This window comes from Panthera tigris, chromosome F2, assembly GCF_018350195.1.
Source record: "Panthera tigris isolate Pti1 chromosome F2, P.tigris_Pti1_mat1.1, whole genome shotgun sequence".
NCBI classification, from domain to species: domain Eukaryota; kingdom Metazoa; phylum Chordata; class Mammalia; order Carnivora; family Felidae; genus Panthera; species Panthera tigris.
Genome location: NC_056676.1, coordinates 47,305,474 through 47,329,430, shown reverse-complemented (window position 1 = coordinate 47,329,430; position 23,957 = coordinate 47,305,474). Strand labels below are relative to the sequence as shown.

The 23,957-nt window shown below is 41.3% G+C and overlaps 1 protein-coding gene across 6 annotated transcripts in view; it reads left to right on the top strand.

The window, feature by feature from the left end:
• The window catches only part of NCALD (neurocalcin delta), a 392,189-nt gene that overhangs the window by 198,016 nt on the left and 170,216 nt on the right, over positions 1 to 23,957 (top strand). For 5 of the 6 annotated variants that reach the window (XM_042973308.1, XM_042973310.1, XM_042973307.1 and 2 more), the window contains exon 3: positions 9,039 to 9,087. The exons of the other annotated variant lie outside the window; for it this stretch is intronic. The gene's annotated coding sequence lies outside the window, so the exon portion shown is untranslated. The remainder of the gene's footprint in view (positions 1 to 9,038; positions 9,088 to 23,957) is intronic. 6 annotated transcript variants of the gene reach the window in all.

Below are 23,957 nucleotides of genomic sequence, written 5' to 3'. Positions count from 1 at the left end.
TATTTATTGACAGTCAGTCAGTGACCTGGCACTCATTAACAGAAGACTTTTTCTTCTGGCATCAGTGAAAGAGATAAAGCTTGCTTTCTCTAATAGTGAATGTGTGCAGGTCTCGATCAGATCTAAGCACTGACAGATGCAGGTTTAACAAGATGTTGAAAAATGACTTCTCATGCACATTTTTACTCCATCCTTTCAATGAATAAGGACAAGACAGGAGTTAATTATTTGACATTCATAAGTGAATGCAGGAATGACCTCACCCTTTGGCAAGGCCAGACAGACTTGGGATGGAGGGTGATCACTAGGTAATTACCGGGGATCTGTAGGGTCATGTGCCTGTGCTCTGCACAGGTTGAAAGTCTGATCTCAGCCTCAGGCTTAAGGATACACTACAGCTCATTGTCATTATTAAGACGTTTTCAGGATGCAATTACTTACTACATGTTTCTATTAGCACTTGCAAATTTTTACAATTATTCCTTTGCTAAGAAACGATTAGAAATGGCAGGACTGAGTTGGATTGTGTGTTTGTCTGCTTATCCTGATGTTGCAATTTTGATCTTTTCTTCACAATATTATCCAAATACATATAACCTGAAAGCTCCCAAAACCTTCAGTGACCTCTTGATGATCAGTTCTCAATACTCATCCTACTGGACTTTGTAACAGTGTTTGACCCAGCCAATCATTCCTTTCTTCTTCTTCTTAAATTTCCTCTATCATTTTATTTATTAAAAACATTTTCCCCTCTGTCATTTTAATTACTTGAATTCTGTTGTAAACTCTCAACTCTTCAGTTTTATGCTAGACCCATCAAAATCTTATCTGACCCCTCGGCTTCATGAAAAGAACACGTTAATGTCATTCTTAAGCAAAATTTTTTATTTTTGTGTTTATTGCTGTTAAGTAAATATAGTCCTGTCCCCCTGTGTCGGTGCTCAAGGAGTGTTTGTTAAATTCGGGGGTGACTGTGGAAATTGGGTTTTGCAATCATCCTCTATCTCCTACTTTATCATTATACCTTAGTTGTCTGAAATTCTTCACCTATTTCACTTTTTTTCTATCTTGTAGTTTTCATAAGATTTTTTCTAATTATTATTAATTTTGCTTCTTTGATGTGGGTCCACTTCTTTGGTCTAAGCATCTTTAACTTCTCCCCTCTCCCCATTTCTCTAATTCATTTGCTTCCAGATCTTCTTTATTCTTTTAGAAATCTTTGAGACTTCGACAAGTTTTTTTTTTTTTTTTATGTATATAGTCTGTTACTTTTAAAATTTTTTAACGTTTATTTTTGAGAGAGAGAGAGAGCAAGCGAGCATGGGGGAGGGGCAGAGAGAGAGGGAGACAGAATCTGAAGCAGGCTAAAGGCTCTGAGCTGTCAGCACAGAGCCTGATGCGGGGCTCGAACTCACAAACTGCGAGATCATGACCTGAGCCGAAGTCGGACGCTTAACTGACCGAGACACCCAGGTGCCCCAATCTTACTTTAAAAATGGTTTCCTTTTTCCCAGTCAGCTCGCCCCTCTGTTCTTGTGGTGATACTTCCACTTACTTTAGCTTTGTCTAAGTTTGAGGAAAAAGGTCCAAGTTGATTCTTATCTTCTTAATGTGTACTTAAACCTTATCTCTTCTCTTTAGAGGCAGCTTGTAAAGCCTATTTTTGTCTCCACAGTTTAAAAACCTGACAAATAGGCATGGTTCTCATTCCCTTCTCAACCAAGATACTTGAAAGTGCAGTCCCAGGATGCTGCCTCCATTTCATTACTCCTGTCTTCTTCTAAGCCCTTTGCAATCTGGTTTTCACTCTCATCATCTCATGAACCCGCTCTGAGAAAAATTCATTTCTGGTTCTCTCTTGTTCCTTTTAGTACTCCTCTCCCTCAACTCCCTCCTTTCCAAAGCTCTCTACCCTCTTTAGCTCCATGATGCCATTTTCTCTAGAGTTTTCCCTCCTGCAGTCCTCTTGCTCTTTTTTGGACTAATCTGTGGGCTTCTTTTCCTTTGCCGTCTCTTTAACCCTTACTCCTCTCCAGGCTTCATCCTTCCTCCTCTGTTCCTCTCACTGTGCATAATCTTTCATCCTGGGGGAATTCACCTACTCTTATTCATGTCACTACCCCCTCCCCAGGACTTTGTGCTATTTCCTCTACCATGAATGCTCTCCTGCTTTCTCTCTCTTACTCATCCTTCAAATGAGTTACTACTTCCTCCAGGAAATTTTTCTTCAGTCCATCCTTTGGACAAACCGTCCCCTCTACTGTGCCCCTGGAGTACGCTTGTTGACGCCATTATCACAGCACACATTACATTATAAAGAAATTATCGGTGATTTCCTTAAGGGCAGGAACCGTATTTTTGTACGCTTGTGCCTGATATAGAACTCAAGAGCTTCTTTGAAGCTTCTCTCTGAGTGAGATGCAACCCTCTTCATCATTCAGCTGAGATTGTACTTCAACTCAAGATAGAGTTTTAAAAATTATATTCTAGATCACTTTTTCTCTTGTTAACTTTCTATGGTATCTCTCATAGGCCTTTCATTTGCAAACTAAATCCTTTTGATCCATTTCCTAATTCAGTCAAGGTCACTATCATATATTTACATGCTCTAGCTATGGTTTGACTTTAACCATCACCTACCTATATGATGGCTCCTAAATCCTTTGAGCAGCCCTTGTACTGTCCCAGAGTGTTTCTGTACCTCCTGTCCCTTGCATGCAAGTATTTCTTATCCTCATGCTATGGAGTTTCTGGTGCCTTGAGGTGTCTCCAACACCCAGGACAAGTTATTCATTGTTTAGGAGAAGGGAACTACTTTCAAGTCCCTCATTTGGATATAGTGTGTAGGCTGGGGGAGGGGAGCAAAGGTGGGTGCTAGTGAGGTCAGTATAGAAAAGCAGTGGCAGGGTGAGAGGGGGTTTTACCAGTTTGCTGTGGCTGCTGTAACAAAATGCCACAAACGTAGAGACTTACAAAACACAGTTATTCTCGTACACTTCTGGGGGGTCTCAAGTCTGAAGTTAGTTTTAAAGGATTAAAATCAAAGTGGAACCAGGATAGTTCCTTCTGAAGGCTCTGAAGGGAGAATCTATTTCCTTGCCATTTTCAGCTTCTAGAGGCTCCTAGCTGAAAATTGGCTCCTGGCTGCATCTCTGCTTCCACTGCCTTCTGCTTTAACTCTGATGCTCCTGCCTCCCTCTTATAAGGACCCTTGTGACTACATTGGGTCCATGTGAATAATCCAGGATCATCTCCCCATCTGAAGATCCTTAATTTAATCACATGGGTGCTGTCCCATTTTCTGTATAAGGTAGCGTTTCCAGGTTCTGGGGATTAGGGCATGGATGTATTTGAAGGGCATTATTCAGCCTACCATGTGGTCCTGAGTCAGGGTAGAGATAGAAGCAAGAGTGTTTCTGCAATGGAAGGAGATGCAGAATCCTTGATTTTTAGCAGGTGTGAAGGTCAAAGTGTGTGTGTGTGTGTGTGTGTGTGTGTGTGTGTGTGTGTGTGTAGAGAGGGGGATGTCCTAGAAGAAAAACAGTTGCTATCGGTGCTGCTTCTAGATAATACAAAACTAATGTCAAAAGGAAAAATTCTACATCATTTTTTGCATGAGAGTAATAAACCTTAGAGTCACTTATATGAACTGCCTATGATTTATGCCTAAATATCTGATGGCAAAATAATATTTTCCAATTAATTAACTGGCTACACTATCATCATTTAAGTTTTGTTTTAAAACAGTGTGCTCGGGTGTCTGGTCCTCACTCTCACAAAGCCAGAGGCTTTGTCAGAAGGCAAAATCACTGGCATAATCCCCCAAAAAGGAGGCACAAAAGATCTGCAACAGAAACAAATACCAGAGCAGCAATATCACCACTTCCCTGGAGTAGAAAAATTCAAAGTAATGACCAAGGCTACTGATATCCTGGCTACAGAGGGGCACGTTCACTCATACCCCCACATACTCACACACTGGTACCAATGAGAGATGGTTTGGAGACAACTGTTTTGAGTTCTGTCTCAGGGAGATAGTGTAGAGCCAAGACTTCATAAAACTCAGTGGGCTGAATGGTGCTAATTCATCCTGCTGCACAGCTTTCGTGTTCCCTGAGGGAGGTGGCACACTTTGATGAATCTGGATCAGGGGACTTGACTTCTCCTGACTTCCTAAACCAGATGCATGGACCCTCTTCTGCTTCCTATTTAGCATGATAGAGGAGGAGGAGGACCCTCTGATCATGGGGAAAGGGCAGACTTGAAGGATGGGAACGCACAGGGCCAGATGCACTGTGAGCTCAGCAGCTTGGAACCCTACCATTTGGCCCACATGGTCAAACGTTCTTGCAAGATTTTCAGGAGAAGGAGATTTTGACTATAATTGGTTAAGAGTCATGGTCTCCGCATCACGACTGCATTTACCCTCATGTGTGAAAACACTGGTGTAGCCAGAGGTGACTTTAGGATCAGTCTAAGAGGAAGCTGAATTGGGGATGCATTCTGTTTAAAGTTTAATAAGATATATTTATGTGGTTTACAGTCACTTCCATGTATACATATATCTGGTGGTTAGTTAATAAAAATATGTGATTATGCTAAGGTATTTTTCAGACTTTGGAACCATCTGTTCCAGGCACTCGTTTTAGCAATTCTCACGGGGAAACTCCCCTTATTTCTTTACATGGTATAGGGGGAAAAAATAAATCATAACACAGTTCGGAATGTGGGAATCCTGGATTATGAACGTGGAAACTAGCACCACTACCCTTAACTCTATCCATTCCCCAAGGATCTCTGTCTCCACCGAATCCCTAACCCTAACCCACCTAACCTGGCGATGACACCAGTGGCATTTTTAATGATTTATCCCACACTCAAAATTGTGGCTCACAGGAGGACAGTGGGAGGTATTAAAGCCAAGGTCTTTGGAGTCAAATGCTGGCTCAGCCACTTGGTAGAGTGGGAGCTTGGGTGTGTTATTTAACTTCTTTAAGCCTTGATGTCCTTAAGGCTTGTCCTTAAGGGTTTTAAAATAGGAATAGGCACTCATGGAGATGGTTTCAAAGATTAAATCGGATGACTCCTATGAAGAGCTTAGCTCAGTACCAGCACATGGTTAGTGCTCAATAAAAATTCTTTACTCCGAGACTTTTCAAACCACATTCGTCCTTTAATCAGCCCCTGTGGTCACAGAGAGCTTTGAATGTAATCATCAGGAATAAACTGAGACTCCCAGAGCCAGGAAAAAATAAAAAGTTTATTGGAAGGATATTAATAGCTTAAAGAGCCGAGGGAAGAGCTGGCCAAACAGGCTTTGGGGAAGACAGGAACCGGGGCAACTGGGGGTCTCAGAAGCAAGAATACATAAACCGTCCTTCTGAGATGCTGCTGCTCCGGAGAGCACAGCTTCCATTCCTTCTTAGTCTTGTCTGCTGTCGGTTTAAATGCCCAGGAGGGAGAACCAGCTGGCCTAGCTTGGCTCGGGCCCTCCTCTGTGGTCAGAGGAGTAGACGTCTGGGCTTGGCTGCCCCATTAAAGCCACAGGGAGCTAGGGGACAGTTCTATAAGGTCAGAACACCGGAGAGACAAGACTACCTGTACTCCATGGACCTCTTGCTAGTTGTCCCTAAGGACCTGCGAAGCAAATCTCTCTTGACTTTGGACTTCTTTGTCAAAATGTAATTGCCTTTTGTAATAACCCAACATCATTTCCTCCCATCTTTACAGGTAATCATTCCTGATTTTGCATGACTTCTATAATGATTATTCACTCATACAGTCACTTATAAATATTTGTTGAGCACCTACTAGTTGTTTACCTCAGTGAACCAAAGAAATCCCATGCCTTCAAGGACTTACCCTCTAGTGGGAGGAGACAGACAGGCAAAAATAAACAAATATATGACATCAGGCGAGGATGGCGCGAATGACCAAGTGCTAGAGAGAAAAACCATCAGAAGGGAAAGGAAAGAGTAAGGTGTATGTGCAGGTATTGTTCACATCAGCTCTTCAAGTTCCTGTGCGTCTGTCATCCAAATGTTCACATTTTGGTGATTTTATTTGTTTACTTGTCTGTCATAAGTGACTAGCTGACTTCTCCCCTCTAGGAGTGAGCATCTTAAAGGTGAAGTCATGTTGTTCATTTCCCTGCCTCATGGTGGATGCTCTATAAATGTTGAAGGAATGGATAAACACACCCCTTGGAGTATGGCTATTGCCTGATTGTATCTTTCTGCTGGTGAACCAGCCAGCCATTTTCCCACACAGGGCATTGCAGGCGGCCTGAACAGAGGGGATGATTCCATCTAGGCTCTGCCCTTGTAGGCTCTCTGTAAATGTTGCTGACTGACCAGTTGACTAGGAAAGGCATTTGCTTAACCCCATTTATCCAATCTCTCTTCCCTGGAATCAGTTTTGTTTCTTTTTATTGTTACTGATTTTATTTTGTCATATCATGCTTTCTGAATTTAAGACCAGCTTTGAGCAAGAAATGAAAAAAAATACCTATTTCTCACAACTCGAGTCACAGAATCATGGCATCAGAATGAATCATAGCATCTGAAAGAAGCTTAGGAGAGCACCCAGCATAAGTGAGGTTGGGCTATGAGGAACAAGGGCAATAGCAATGATCCTTTAATGGAAATTAGTATCCTATTAAATCTATTCCCTCCATACTTGATTTCCATATTTGCTAAAGTGGAGAGAACTAGATTAATCCTCATTTAAATAACCAGTCTAAAAGCAGGAAACAAGAGGGGCACCTGGGTGGCTCAGTCAGTTGAGTGTTCGACTTTGGCTCAGGTCATGATCTCGTGGTTCATGGGTTCGAGCCCCACGTTGGGCTCGGAGCCAGGAGCCTGTTAACGATTCTGTGTCTCCCTCTCTCTGCCCCTTCCCCACTCATGCTTTGTCTGTTTCTCTCTCTCTCTCAAAAATAAATATTTTTTAAAAAGCAGGAAACAAGACAATAGAAGCTTTAAAATATTCTTATTCAGCATTTGTGTAAAATAGAGCAGCACTGATGGCATGATTCGAGGTGGTCTCCACCATAGCAGGGTTCGTGGCTTTTCCCTTTAAACCATGAATGATCTGCCATTGACACAACTCTCTGGTTGCAGTGGTAGCTGTATTTATACACGGTCAGCTGTGTCGTGAATATATTTAGCTTATCCTAAATGCCCCTGAGAGGATGAATATCATCTGTTCCTAGTTTAATTGTGTTTTGGAGCATGGCACATTTTTTTTTTCCAGATGAATAAATATTAAGCCTTTTCCACTTCCTGAGGAAGGTTAGGGTTGGATTCTGATATTCAAATTACTAGAGTTATTAAATCAAATGAAAATGAACATGTAAAGGGCTATTCGATTCTATTTATAAGTCCTTGTCAGAATATGCTGCTCAGTGAAAATGGTATGTTTTGGCATCCAAAAAAAACTAGATATCAACACTGAGACCAGAAACCATTGTAATCATCATTAGCATGAGTGGATGGTATAGCTGACAGATAGGATGGTTAGAAATAGTGGTGTTGATAACTAAACAATATCCTCATACAACATGTAAAACACCTCAAAGCAGTCTGTATCTGAATGCGCTCAGACTTTCATATCATAAACCTTGAAATTTTTAGATGCAAACCAAAATATATAAAGTAACTATTTTAAGCACTGACACCATAAAAAAAAGGATTTGCCTCAGGCTTCCGAAAAAACAAATTTGGCCAGCTGTATTTATTTGCTCATAAAGCATAAACTTCCTGATTGGGATCCTAAAGGAAAAGAAAGGACCAACTTGAAATGGATGTCAGGGATTTTAGAGTTATTACATGTACTTTTCTGTATAAAGAGACCTAGTGTTGGGAAGCAACCACTGAGATATATAGCCTTTATTGTATGTCAAAGGGACGTACGATATGTATGAACATACAATATTGTATGTTAAAAGGGACAAATTAAGCTTCTTGGTAAAGCTTCTACTTCTGCTTTTAGTATATTTAATTCTCTGTTAAATGCTTGGAGGAGTAGGAGTCCTTGGTGTATTGACTGAGATATATTTTGCGATGATTGGTATACCATCAAATACAAAGAAATTGGTAGAATGTTGTATTTTTTTCTACCATGTCATTTGGAACACCTTTTTCTTCTTGAATTATTATAATTTTTTAAATAACAGTGGGAGGATATTTAGAAACTCAAACAATTGCACATTTTGGTATTTTATTCCTAATAAAAATGATACTTGATATTTAAGAATTCAGTGATATGTGTTGGGACTTTTTACCCTACATATTTCCTAAGAGGGCTTTGACCCCATTGATAGTTTGGTTTTGAAACTATATTAGCTAGATTAATTAGATTTTCTAGACTGGTACACCCAGAGGTACTAAGATGCACTTTTTTTCCTCAGAGAGAGGTTGCAAATGCCAGAAATAAAATCTGAGAGAGCACCCCTCTCCCATGTCCATTGGCAATGGGATTCAATAGATCACAGCCCTCCCTTGAAGTCTTCTTAATCAAACCTGCTTGGCTAGGCTCCTCACAGGCTAAACCCTTTGATTAGTCCTTTCCTCTGACCTTTGAATCTAATCAACACATTATTCCCATTTATGGATCTATTTTATTGTGATTCCTTATTATTGCATTAAGGCACTGTGTTTGCTAATTCTTTCTGGCATGTCCCTAAACTTTGGTATTTCTAGAAGTTGGTTCATATAATGCTCACTCTGACCTGAAAAATTAAGGCCCATATTCTTGACGATCCCTTCCCGTGAATCCATATCCTCTTCCAAGGAGTTCATAAATATCAGCAAGAGGTCAATGCCAGAGTCCCCACTGTGTTAGCCTCTGCCTCCTTTTTCTAGGTGAGTCCTTTCTGCCCAGCCCATCTCCCATTCCTAAAACGTGTTATTGACAACTAAAGCCACACCATGGGAAGCTTCCTAGAGCTCTGCCACTAAAATCTGTGGGGATGGAGGACGTTGCGGTCCTTGAAGATATTTTCATTCACTGTGGTTATTTTGCCTGTTTTCCTTTAGATTATCTTGGCTTGGTCTCCGGGAACCACCCACTAGTGACTGTCAAAAAGTAAGTGGACACTTAAAATTGTCTTTCAGTCAGCTGTAAATGGAAATCTCAGTTTTGTTTAATGACTTTCACAAAAGACAGTTTCACTCAAATATTTTATCAGCGAACAGTGGCATAATGACTGGGAGTTTCATATATAGGAAAAGATAACCAAACCCTCTCTTTAAAATTTGTGGAAAGGATAATAGATAGATATGAAATAGGTAAGACACTGCCTATCACCCTTGGATATTACCTTTAGCTTAATAAAGTATATTTGCAGCTACTGAGCTGAGCGGTTTGATTTTTCCATTTTCATTCCAGGCAGCTGCCAGAGTCCTCTCAAGGGGCATATTACAATAGCTTCCTCCTTCATTTTAAGTTGGGCTGTAGCCCAAGAAAGTATCTCAAATGGCATTAAGCCAAGTAATGTCTAGCACAGAATTTAGCACCTAAGGGCCACGTAATATTTGTTGGAGAATGAACGTAGGTGGGTTAATTAATTCATCAATTTTCTGCTCTGTGTGTTCCTTACCACTGTGAGGCAATGTGGTGTACTGGTTAGTCCCCCAAATCTGGAGCCAGATGCTTGGGTTCAATTCCTAGTTCTGCCACTTACTAGCTGAATGACTTCGGCCACATGTCTAAGCCTCTCAGGATCCCAGTTTTTCCCTCCATAAAATGGGACTACTAACATTACCTATCTCGTTGTTGTGATGAGCTCATTACAAGGATGAAATGAGTTAATATGTGCAAAATGCTTAAAATAACGCCTGACATATGGTAATCTCTGTAAAAATGTTTGTTGAATAAATTAAAATACGTTAAGTGTATAGGGACATTCTAAGGTCCCATGTTTAGAGACTGAAAAACTGGTTTGGCCTAGATGCCATGACTCTTCAGTAGCAATAAACACACCGATCACCCAAATCTTGGTTTTAATACTATTTGCCAATAAAAAGGATCCAGGGCTCCTTCAAGAAATGGCTAATTTAGAACTGGGGCAAGAAATACACAGAATGAGCCTGGAGCATCTTACCGTGCCAGAAAGTAAGGTAGTGCTCAAAGAAAAAAAAAGAAAAACAAAAAACACCTCACAATGGCATAACACACAGTGCATCACAAGGATACAGGAACCAACTAAAAGTGCTCCCAGTGTCCAAAGTTGAAGCAATTTGAGCAAGAAAATAAAGTAGTAGTATAGTCCAAGGCATGAAATAAATATCTATTCAGATATAAATAATTGGATAAATATATGAGGAGAAGAGACAAATATCCCATGCTGAAGAATTCCAAATACTGTATGTAGATACTCTGCTTTCCGTGAAGTTAACTATAACTCCCAATGGGGGTTGCACATAGTGATTTTCTTCCAAGGAGTGAAGCGGGAGAGGGAGGGGAAAAAAAGAATAACGTTCCATCGAGAAACCTGACAAACACTACCTCAAGCCAGGTAATCAAGATTAACATCAACAGTGATATGTCATGTTGATAGTGGGTATCCCTGTAGGATGTGATAAGAATGGTGCTTTACCTCTAGTCCTCTTCCCCAGAACACATTACCCCAGTCTAATCATGAGAAAAACATAGGATAAATTTCAGTAGAGGTACACCCTACAGAATACCTGACCAGTATTCCTCAAAACTGTCAAGGTCATTAAAAATTTTGAAAGTCGGGGCGCCTGGGTGGCTCAGTCGGTTAAGCGTCCGACTTCAGCTCAGGTCACGATCTCGCGATCTGTGGGTTCGAGCCCCGCATCGGGCTCTGGGCTGATGGCTCAGAGCCTGGAGCCTGTTTCCGATTCTGTGTCTCCCTCTCTCTCTGCCCCTCCCCCATTCATGCTCTGTCTCTCTCTCTCTCAAAAATAAATAAACGTTAAAAAAAAATTTAAAAAAAAATATTAAAAAAAAAAATTTTGAAAGTCACAACCAAGAGAAGCCTAAGGAGACAAGACAACTAACTGTAATGTGGTATCCTGGGTGGGATCCTGGGATAGAAAGAGGACGTTAGGTAAAAACTAAGGCTATATGAATAAACTATAGAGTTTAGTAAATAATAACGTATCAATATTAGTTCATTAATTGTGAAAAATGTCCCATACTAAGGTAAGATGTTAATAATGGAACCTGGGTGTGGGATATACAAGAACTCTATATATACTATCTTCATAATAATTCTGCAAATCTAACACTGAAATAAAAAGTTTATTTAAAAAAATAAGGAAGTGTGCATATTGAAAAAAAACCGGTTTGGAGGTATGTTTTCCATTTTCCAAGTACCAAAATAATATTTTGAAAAATGTTGAATTTAACTAATTTATATTTTGAGACTCATACATAGAGAATTATATTCTGCATTGAAGTTTTGAATTGATTAAAGGTGTACACATATCTAAAGCCTTCTGCTATATTTCTGCTGTCCTCAAATGGAGACAGAAAATAACAATTGGTAACACAAACCTTTTTTTGCAAGAATAACTGTTTTCGGAGCTAACGTGGATTATGACTTGTGCATTAGTTATACGTTGCAGCATGACAAATTACCACAAATTTAGTGACCTAAAACAGCATATAATTATTATCCCCCAGTTTCTTTGGATCAGGAATCTAGGTACATCCTAGCTGGGTCCTCTGCTTCAAGTCTCATAAAGGTATAATCAAGACGTTGACTGTGCTTTGGTCCTTTTGGGAGCTTGAGTTTTTTCTTCCCAGTTCATGTGGTTGTTGGTGGCATTCAGTCAGAGTTGTAGGACTGAGGTACCCTGTTTTCTTGCTGGCTGTCATGTGGGTGCTCTCATCACCTAGGTATTACTCCCAGTTCCTGGCCATGTGGCTGCTTGCCCCTCACAGGCCCTGTCACAATATGGCAGCTGACTTCAGAACCAGTAGGAGAATGTCTTACTCCAGTCAGCTAAGATGGACCTAAGAAGGTCCCTAAGAAGGTCCCATAATGTAACCTTACCAAGAGAGTGACTCTCCCATTGGCTTTGCTGTATTCTGTTGGCTAGGAGCAAGTCACAGGCTATGCCTGCACTCAAGAGGAGAGGCTTGGGGGGCCTGGTTGGCTCAGTCAGTTAAGTGTCTGACTCTTGGTTTCAGCTCAGGTCATGATCTCATGGTTTGTGAGTCTGGGCGCCTGTGTCGGGCCCTGCGTGAGGTTCTGCACTCAGCAGATTCTGCTTGGGATTCTGTCTTTCTCCCTCTCTCTCTGACCCTGCCCTGCTTGCTCTCTCTGTCTCTCTCTCAAAATAAATAAATAAACTTTAAAAAAATTAAAAGGACAAAAAAGAGGAGAGGCTCATGCTAGGGCCTGACTCATTAGGGATCACCTTAGCATATATCCACTACAACAGGAGAGTTTTGAAACAGATCCAGGCATATATGAGCAAACTAAAGAGGAGAACAAACTGGAAATGCTGGCTTCTTGTTTTCAGGCAGACTGTAGCTTGAAGTAAATAAATAAATTTCATCCCCACCCCTACCCCCGTACACAAAATTATGTTTAAAAATACTCCTCAAAGTTTAAAAATATTCATCAAAGTTATCAGATGAGACTTATAATTATTTACGACGAAGGAGCCAGAAAAAAATATTTGGAGATAGCTCATAAATACATCACCATTTTCCTAACTAGTGTTTTCTTTTTTGTTAGCAGTGAAGCAATTTGGACAAAATTTTGACAACATTTCTGCATTTTAAGAAGTCTCATAAAAGTTTAAATAATATGATCTTATTTTCAACATTTTATGACTTAATTTTTTTCATTGTTGAGACTGTTTAGTGTTTTAATACTTAGGTTTTTAAATTATGTCTACTGATACTTATTTTTGTTTTTTTTTAAGTTTATTTATTTTGAGAGAGGGAGAGAGAGAGAGAACAAGCACGGGAGAGGCAGGGAGTGAGGGAGAGAGACAGACAGAGAGACAGAGAGACAGAGAGACAGAGAGAGAGAGAGAGAGAGAGAAAATCCCAAGCAGGCTCCGCACTGTCAGCATGGAGCCTGATGCAGGGCTCGAACTCACAAACCATGAGATCATGACCTGAGCCAAAACCAAGAGTTAGACACTTAACTGACTGAGCTACCAAGGCACCTCTGTCTACTGATAATTACTAATAGTCCGATACTGTTTAGGTTATAATTTTTACATTTTACATGTTGCTTATAAATTTGTGTGTTTTAAATATATTAAATATTCATTTTCACTGATTTCTTTTTATGGATTCTGAATCCTTTTCTTATAAACTGTTAAATACAGAAATACTGGTGTCGTCATTTTGCTCCAGTATTGTAGTCACCACCCAGATTTTCAGGAACTCAAAAATATATGTATTTTTTCTGATGGCTTCTTATAACACCAAATGTTCCAGAAATCCTAACATTTAGGCATTGGAACAATATTTGCCAAATGGCTGCTTGCATTTGGAAATAAAGCACAGGTATCGTTTTTTAGACCCTGTGTCTAATTGTGGGTTTGTATAATGTGATCACTGTATCTGTACATCTCCACAGAGATAATACAAACCTATTAGCTGATGGAACCAGAGACCTTTGTCAATTGTATCTCAGATATGTAGCCACCTTGAAGAAAATAGGCACCTTGTGGAAATGAGGCTTATTAACAACAAAGCTGAAATGAAAAGGAAATATATATATTGCGATAATTCAATGAAGAAACTCAAAAGAGGAAGGCTTTCTTGTGGCTCCTCCTTTTTTACCCTTTACCTCTTTTTCAAGTCTCTTTCTACCTCCATTTCTGTTTTCACTGCTCATTCACAACTAAGCCTTAGGCTGTAAGCTGTTGGTTTCTCTTGTGCAAGGTGTACAAAGGGTACATTCACCTGTAGCTATTGGTAAAATAACTCATTTAGCATATAAAGGTCAAAGCTTACTTGCTTTCTTCCTCGGGGTTGTTTTCTTTGTGGGAATTAAATAAAGGGATCTTTAAAAAAATACCAAATATGTTAGAGTAAATAGAAGTAACCTTTCCTGATTGTGAAGGAAGTATTCAGTGAAAGCCCAGAAGAAGAGAATTTGGCTTTTACTGAAGGTCACAGGATAAAGCCATTCTTTATCAGAGCTGAATTTAGTGGTAGGTCTTGGAATTTGCCAAGGTTTTAGGCCCATGGTAGTCATCAGATCTCTTTTCCTCAGTATTAGAAGGGCTTAGGCTTGCCTTTGCCATCAGTTTTAATATATAAATCTAGATGCTTTCACCTATTACTGAAATTCTGGATTTATTTATTATGATTGGAGCAACCATTAGATCCTTTCATTTAAAAAGCTGGGCTTATTTTCTAAATAGTATCTCTGTATGCTCTGTCTTCAGATTTGGTTTCTAGACCATCTTAACATTATTTTGCATCATGGTGATTGAATCCAGGTTGGATTTCCTTGTTTGTGAGTGCTGAGGTAGCAATCGGTTGTGGCCAACTTGGTCTTCTTTTGACATAAGCCAGGCATTTACCAATTTATCTCTTTATTTGGTACTGTTCTTGGGGCCCCATGTACCCCCGTGAAGCTGAAACTACCTCCTCCCACACTGCGCTCTTCTTTTCCTGAGTTTCCTATTACACATATTTTCTGTGCCTGGTCATTCCTATCTTGTCTTACTCACCCATTGTTCGCTATTGATAATTTTTCTCTACAAGGAGACTATAAGCTCTTTGAGGGCAAGGGTTTCTTGTGTTTTATGCCTTCACAAGGCTCATGGCCCTCAGCACTTGAGGCCTACCTGTCACCATGTCCCATGCCTCTAACTCTTATGCCTGATTAAAAAGTGTTTCCTCAAATCAAGAGAATTCTGTACCTTCTATTTGCCTCACTCTGTGCTGGGAGTCACAAAGGTGGGGTCAGTCAAGCCAAATGTCTACTCCCATCTTCAGACCTTCCCATTCTCCTCTCTGGACCCCTCTGCCCATTCCCAGAGCTGCCAGGCTCCTGTCCAGGCATCTCTCCTATGACTCATTCTCCAGAGCCCCAACCTCACTGAGGTCTCAGCCAAGTATGACTTTTCTTAGGGCAATCATGTTCTTATAGAGGAAGACTTCAAGGCCCCAAATGATGTCCTCCAGTGTTGAAATTCCAGGCACTGTGATAGGGAACAATGGGAATATTTTTAACCCATTCTTGTCTGGCTTCCCTTGAGTCACATCACACAGGTAGATGCCTACTCTGCTCCCATTCCCACCCTGCCTAGGGACTATTTAAAAAATGGAAATGTTAACCTCGGTCCTTACAGTGTGAATAACCTAGCAGGAGAGCTGGACTACATGTGCCTACAGGCAGACTAGCATATAGCTTAAGAACCTTCCTAATCACATGGTCCTGGCTTCTAATCTCAGTTTTTCTACTCATCAGCTTTGTGGCCTTGTGCAAGTTTCTAAAATTTTCTGAGGCTCATTTCTTTCATCTGTAACACCAGGATAACCAAGCCCATCCCGAGGGGCCCCTGGCTGGCTCAGTTGGTAGAGCATGTGACTCTTGATCTCAGGGTTATATTTTGAGCCCCACATTGCATGCAGAGATTACTTAAAAATAAAATCTTAAAAACATTAAAACAAAACCCATCCCAAGGTTGTTATGAAAGTTCAACCAGCTACAGTATAGCCATTCTTGGCACATAATAAACATGCATAACATGGGAGCCATCAGTAATAATAACTAGAGTGGGGTGCCAGGGTGACTCAGTTGGTTGAGCGTCTGACTTTGGCTCAGGTCGTTATCTCACAGTTTGTGAGTTTGAGCCCCACATTGGGCTCACGGCTGTCAGCTCAAAGCCCACTTCAGATCCTCTGTCCCCTCTCTCTGCCCTTCCCCTGCTTGTGTGCTCTCTCTCTCTCAAAAATAAATAAACATTTAAAATAATAATAATAATAATAATAATGATAACAACTAGAGCTAGGGAGGATTGTAAGTCCAACCAAGGCTGTTGGAGGTCTGAGGCTGAGAACAAGTATGTAGAGCAAGGTATTGAAGGCGGAGAACGTCCTAGAAAGGACTTCCTGTCCTCACAGGAAAACGAGTGCTGTTCAGTGTCTGTCTGTGCTTACTTAGCCTTAGGTACATAATCCTCTGATCAGTTCGCCTGCAGAGGCATTTTTGGCTTAGAAGCAGCCTACTGGGGACTGGAAAAAGTATCAGTGGAACCCATGCATTGTGTTCCCAACATTGTTACTGTACAGAGGATGGGTAGGGTAACTTCACCCCTTCTCTGAATTGTTTGTTTCAGACTCTATCTCCTCCATTGGACTGTGTGGTCCTCAAAGCCAGGACCCAACTCATTCTGTTATCCCCAGGCCACTGTTGAGAGTATGAGCTCAGTGCTTAATTATTGGTAGAGTGATGGAAAGGATAGAAGATGCTGGTGTTTTGCTGTACTACACAAGTGATCGTATAAAAGATATACTAAGACTTAATATAAGTTTATGAACATATTTTCTCTGCATGCAAGAAAATGACTCAGTCAAATGAAAGAGGGGACTAGTGTGGTTTGTGGTTCTCCAAAGCAACATTGTTTGTGGGGTCAGGGAAGAAGAAAGAGGTGACTTGGGAAAGTGGCACCAGCCTTGAAGACGATGGTTGTGCTTCATGGAAGGAAAAACCAAAACCAAAAAACAATCCCTAAGCATGTGAAACTGGAAGAGCAGTCTGTGCAATCCAGCCTGGTGCCAAAAGGGACGAGTTGGCAGATTGGAATGGATCATTGCAAATTCCTGCCGCCACCTGGCTTGTGATTTAGCACTTCTCTGAGCTTTTGTTGTTGCATGATATTTGGGCCCGAATTTATTCCCATCTTATTGTCCTTGTCAAAAGCAATGACTTTTTTTAATCTGTATGTTTTCCTTGATTCTTGTTTATACCTTGCCATCCTGCTGTTTACAAGATTGGTCTCTCACACTCTGCCTGGGGTGTTTCTATTCCTGTGCAGTTAAAAATTGCCAGAGGATTGTTTGAGCTGCTCCATTTTGAAGAATGGAGAAGCCATGTTGCCCTGTGGAATCCCAGCATGGTGTGGCATCTCCTCAGTGAAAGAGGCACACAGCTCTTATGAACTTGTGACTGACTGACTGTGAAATTTTGCAAAATCAACTATTTTAAACACTTGAGACTGCCTGTTGTGCATCTTGTTACAGAGATATAATATCAGGTGTGACCTGTCACATGAGCTGATGCCTCCTTGGAAGTTGCCTGGAATAATATGAAATGTGATTTCTTTCCAAAATAGAGTGCCTGCCATTTTCTCCCCAGCTTTGGGTTGGAAATGATGTCCTAATGTCTTGCATCACTCTTCTCTGTTCCTGCATCCTGTCCTCACTTTGGGTTGATTATTTCCCCCATCTGAATGGTCTCCACAGTGTTCTGTGTGATGCTCCTCTTGATGACAAAATCATGGCGGCATGTGGGACAACTGCAAGTTGGAAATTGTTCCTTTGCTTTCTTGAAGCATGGAATCCAGAAAGGTTAGGGGTTTGAACAGAAGTTGCTTTGATTACAATTGCTTTGATTATAATTACAATGGCTCCAAGCTCCAAGAGGAAATGACCTTTGTCAGAGGTGACGCCAGCCAAGGTTGGCTTTGCTTCCGATCCTCTTCATGGTGCCATCCTTCTAACACCCTCTACGCTCCCTTAAACCCCCCACTCCCTAGGTATCCTTCTCTGTTTCTGATGCCTCTGTTTTCCTCAGATCTTCCTCATCAGGGTAGACAGTGCTCCATACTTTAGCCTCCTTCCCTTCTTAAATGCTGATTTCCTCTGATCAAAATTTCTCAGATATTATTCCTCAAGTTGCTCACTGTGATATGAACATGGATGGTATTGTGTCAAAGATACCTATGCTGGGTGTGTTCCTCTGGAGTGGAAAAGAGGTAATGAAAACTCACCAAGCCTCAGATGATCTGGGTTTTTAATTCTAGTTTTGCTACTTATTAGCTGGTGACCTTGGGTTATGTTACTTATAGTTTCTATGTTCTCACTCATAAAACGTACTTGATGAGTTCCTGCTAGAATATCTAAAAATATGAGATTTTTACCTTCATGGATTATTGTAAAGCTCAAATGAGATGAAGCATTTGAAAGCTCTTTATAAATGAGAGTGATTCTGTACAAGTGTAAGGTAGGAAGGCAATAAAGTGCCTTAATCATGTCCAAAATGTCAGCTTCTTGACAGATAATGTGAGGTAGCAGAAAGCTTCAGCCTGGCTTTAGTATTTTTGATAATCTCATTTTATCTGAGCCTCTGTTTCATCATGAAGGCAAAAGAATAGAATCAAACCTCATGAGATTGTCCTAAGGATTAAATGAAATGATGGGTGTAAAGTTTCTTAGCATAGTGCCACTTGGCACTTAGTATGTGTTTAATAAAATGTTATCCCCTCTCATCTTAATATATCCCTTAAGAAGTGACTCTAGAGAGGGGCGCCTGGGTGGCTCAGTTGGTTAAGCGTCTGCCTTCAGCTCAGGTCATGAGCTCACAGTTTGTGGGTTCGAGCCCCGCATTCGGCTCTGTGCTGACAGCTCAGAGCCTGGAGCCTGCTTCCGATTCTGTGTCTCCCTCTCTCTCTCTGCCCCTCCCCTGCTCACGCTCTTTCTCTCTCTGTTTCTCAAAAATAAATAAATGTTAAAAAAAAAAAAGTGACTCTAGAGAGTCTGGCACAAGATTTTCCCCATGCATCAAATCTCCCTGTGTATGTGGCAGATCCAGTAATCAAGGTGGTATCAAAGCAGCCAAGAGGAATGATCTAGTTTAAAGGTAACATTAGAGAGATGTTTGTCATTCTCTAAAATGGGCATGGATTCTGATAGTGCAAAAGGTGACATGGGCTTGATTTGAAGGGGTGGGGAGGGAGGTGAATGGGGCACTCACTTCGGCACAAAATTGAAGAGGGCACTGTAGAACTCCATAATCAAGGTGAATAATGTTAAATACAATATTTTTTAATTAAAATTCATGCAAAAAATCATGATGAACACACTATCAACATTTCGCATAAAGATAAGATCAGAAACAGTGTTGTGCACAGTCATGTTAGAGCCTGAGACAAAAGAAAAAAATCAGTAATTGTCATCCTGTCTTTATTTAAACCGTTGATATTTTGTTTATTGTAGATGTTTTTGATTTTCAAAAATACTGCATTAAAGTATTATTTATTTTGATTGCTGAGTTTTTTGGTGCCTTTGTAAGATTTGTGCCCAAGGAGAGTGTGCTACCCATTCCATTAGCCTCATCTTGCCCCCTCCCTGGGGTGGTGTCCACTCAGCTGGGAGGAGAGTTCCAGAGCGGGCTTCAGGTCCCCACTTCCTGTTTCCCCTCACCCACTCTGGGGTCCTGGCTTTGGTTTAAGTATAATTTTGTGAAAAAAGAAAAGACTATATCAGATGAAATTCCAGCCTTCTTTCTAACCAAGTGACTACCATAGTGAGATATAGTTTGGAAAGAAAACATGAAGTAAATGGTTCATCAGGAACTTAATTGAGGTCAGAAGGTCAGCAAACAATGACCCACAGTCCAGCTGCCTGTTTTTGTAGGAAAAGTTTTGTTGGCACACAGACCTGCTCATTTGTTTTCGTGTTGTCTGTGGCTGCTCTGGGGACACAATGGCCGAGTTGAGTAGTTGCAAAAGGGACCACGTGGTTTGCAAAGCTGAAAACCTTTACTGTCTGGTCTGATGTAGACCTCTGATTCAGCTTATCAAAGCACTCAGATGTTTTTGGATCAGTACGTGGGGTTGGCGACAGTTTAGAATATACTGTCATTTGTGTAACAGAGAATTCAAGTACATTTACAGAGAATATTACCTTTCATTTGTAAGAACTGGGGGATATTGAGAAGGTATCAGAGTTCAAAAAGTAAGTCAAGAGAGGCAGCAGAGAGTAGGTGAGATCTCTGTCTGTCTGTGCCCCTGCAGGTCCTCTATCAGAGTCCAGCTGTGACTTGACATCACAAGGCATGAGATGTTTATACAAGCTTGACATTGCCCCTAATTGGTAGAAAGAAAAAAATGGGTTTGTGGAAAAGTGAATTCATTTGTTTTATCACATATATGGTTTGTGGCTTTAATTACTTAATTTCTGTTAATATGGACAACTTAGAGCTGATTTCACAAATTCAACAGTATTTAGTGAACACCCATTTATGCAGAAATTGTAAGAGTCATGCTCAAAGTAGTCTACTTCTAAGTTTGAGTGTGAGCAGAGACAGGAAACCCCCAGACATAGTGTTCTGATGTGTCTGAGTTTTGGGGTGAATAGAGGAGATGACAGGGAGACAAAAGAGGAGAAAAATCAACTTATGGGAGGCCCTGAATGCTGGCTAGGGAGTTTGAATTTTAACCAGGAGCCAGTAGAAGCTTTCTTGATCAAGGAAATGGCATAGCCACACCTGTGCTTTAATTAGGATATGAACTGAGTGTGGAAGAGTGGAAGGTGAATGAGAATAGAAGTAGGGGGACTAATCAGAAGATGATTTCACTAGCCTAGTATGATTTATATAAGTCCTATAGAGATGTCAGGGGCCTCTATTAGCAGTATTCATGTTAATGGGAAGAAAGATCTGATGATGCCAGTGAGAGTAGTAACATTAACCAATATTCAGCCACTTGATTAGGGAGGACTGCTGGATTTGTAATTGAGGTGGCTGGGAGGGTGGAGGAGGTATTAGTAGAAATAGAGAAGCCAGGTAGAAAAGGTTTTGGGGTCAAAAGTAATAAGTTTGACTTTATATAAAATAAATTGAATATACTATGAAATACCCAGGAGAGAACAGAGGAATGCATGCGAGAGGGAGAGAGGAAAAGGGAGAGGAAGAGGCAGAGGGAGAGGGAGAAGAGGGAGGGAGAGAGGGGAAACTGCTGCGGATGAAATTTTAGAAGTTACCTGACAAAAGGTAATCATTGAAGCCTGAGCATCAAAAACCTCATAAGAGAGGAAGTTAGAAGAGATGAGCATTGAAGAAGCAACTATGGTAGAGTTGCCAGATAAAATACAAGATGTTCAGTTAAGATTGAATTTCAGATCAACGAAGAATCATATTTTAGTAGAAGAATGTTCCTTGCAGTATTTAGGTACACTTCCACTAAAAAATATATATACGTTGTTGATTTGAAATTCAAATTTAACTGGGTATTCTGTATTTTTATTTGCTAAATCTAGCAATCTTTGCCTGTGGGGATTGCCCATAATTATGGGATGGTCAGAAGAGGAATAGATGGTAGAAGAGCCTAGGGAGAGACAGATAGGACCCAGGAAAGCTAGGATACTGTACTATCATGGAATCCAAAGGCAGAGTGTTTTCAGAAGAGCTGAACAGAAGGTCAAGGCCATTGCTTTTGGCTACGTGGAAATCATTAGGGACCTTAGAGAAAGCAGATGGGGGTCTGGTTGCAACGGGTTAAGGAGTAAATAAAGTAAGGGAGATGGAAGTAATCTGCGTAGATCTCTCTTTTAGGAGTTGTGATGGAGAACAGAAGGAGAGATATGAGATCGTAAAGAATAACAAAATGGAAGGCAGGTTTTCAGGATTAGAGAGGCCGAGGCTGTTTGCCAGCCTCTGAGGAGCCCAGGGTAGTGGCATCCTGAGGATGTAAGAGGGGTGATGGGATTAAGGGATGGAGTGAGTTGTGGATGATGCTGGAGGGGGAGAATCAGGATGTAAATGGAGGGATTAACCTTTGCATGGAGGATGCTCCCTCTTCATCCAAGCCATGAAAGAAGGAGGGGGAGATAAAGATGTGGAGATTTTGGAAGTAGGGAAGAAGAAGGAAGGCTTTTATTTCTTTTTGCTCTCTGTGCTATCAAGTACATGTTATGGAGAAGGGATTAGGGGAGGAGGAGGGGAAGACTCAGGCTCAAGATACTCCCTCTTTGCTGCTTGCATGGGACAGATATGATGAAGAGCTCAAAAGTGCATGTAACTCATCTAAGTGGGAACCATTTATTTTCCTCGTGTTGTATCTTCCTTCAGCTCTAGTGATCCATATTAATTCGTAGTGTAATTGAATTTCTCACCAAGGAGGGGAAAATGACAGAAACAGAATTGAACAGACTCACTTTCCTCCATTTTATTAGACCAGGAGATCCTGGCCATGAAAGGATCAGGATTGTTTATCTGTGTCTCCAATCTTAGAAGGGGGCAGTAGGGGTATCCAGCAGAAGCCTTTATGGGGGACGTGTGGAACTCCTACTCTGTGAGATCTACCATGCAGATTGTGTCATGTGGAATTAATAGCTTTGCCATGTCACACCCAGCACACCAGACAGTCAGAGACATACAGGGGCACGCACTGTTCCCAACTACCCTCTGCTCTCTGGGACTGAGGTCAAAAGATGGCCAGGCTATTCTACAATAGTGAGAAGGTGAAGTTGAGGAGCAAAGCAGCCCGGAATCTCTTAGCTGCTTTTCCTCTCTGCTGTCAAAAACAGGCATGCCATTTGCAGCACAAGGAGGGAGCCATTTGCAGAGCTGTGGAAGCCTGAGAAAGCTGAGAAAGAGTTATTTCAGGGAGGGGGTGGGGTGGTGCTGTCTGCCTGGGGAATTCTTAGTGCCTCCACCTCCAGAGAACATTAACATTTCCAGTCCCTTTTCCACAGCCCTCTCTCTCCCTCCTCCTCGCCCCCAACACAAAGGCACAAATGAAATTCCTAAAAGTAGACTACTTCTGCCTAGTTATTTTTAGTATTTGCTGTTAGTATTTATCAAGCTTTTCAGTGTTAATTTGTCCTCCTACCCATTTCTCTTCCTGCCTCCACGTGCTGGGTTTGGTATGGAAGAAGCGTGTACAAGAAGCAGCTGGTGATCACATAGAAACATCTCCTAGAGAGAGAAGGCTATGGACCTTGAAAATCAGTCTCTGTCACCCCCACCTTGAAGAGAAGAAAGAAAGATCTGTATTCCATTAGCTTTGGAGAGCAACATAAGCATTGTTGAAAGTGAACCCATTAAAATGTGTAGGTGGTATTTAGCCAGGTCAAGAGCCCCAGTCAAGGAGCTGGGTCAGAGAAGCAACACATGAACGAAATGCCATAATACACACAAAAAGGGTTGGCGACCAGGTGAACAAGCAGGATGCCAGAGGAAGATGATGCCAGAGGAGAGAAAAGTATAAAAATATATGCAAAGATTAAAGGATCTGAGGGAGCTGAAGGGTTAAAATAAGAAGTGGTAGGGTGGGATTGAAAAAGCTAGAAGGGGCACCTGGTGACTCAGTTGGTTGAGTGATGGACTCTTGATTTCAGTTCAGGTCATGATCCCAGTGTTGGGCTCTGTGCTGAGTATGGAGCCCACTTGGGATCCTCTCTCTCTCTCTCTCTCTCTCTCTCTCCTCCCTCTCTCCTCCCTCCCTCTCTCTCTCCCTCTCTCCCTCTCTCCCTCTCTCCCTCTCTCCCTCTCTCCCTCTCTCCCTCTCTCCCTCTCCCTCTCCCCCTCTCTCCCTCTCCCTCTCCCCCTCTCTCCCTCTCTCCCTCTCTCCCTCTCTCCCTCTCTCCCTCTCCTTCTCCCTCTCCCTCTCTCCCTCTCCTTCTCCCTCTCCCTCTCTCTCTCTCTCTCCCTCTCCCTCTCCACCTCTCTCCCCTCTGCTCAAGCTCTCTTTCTCTGAAATATACATACATACATACATACATACATACATACATACATACATACATAAAAACAGAAAAGAAAAGGCCAGAGGAAGAAAGCTCTGTAGCACCCAGTACTGTAGTATTTTACAGCTTAATGGTGAAACATTGCCTGTTCCTGCCTCAACTGCCTGCCCTGTCTCTGGGAGTCAGTTATGCCCAGAACAGCCACATTTTTCTGGAGAGGAACTCCCAGGACATGTTCTAGAGAAAGATATTGAATGAAAGCAAGACCTTTCCAAGTGCGAGTCATATCAATCTGCATGGTCATTCAACCC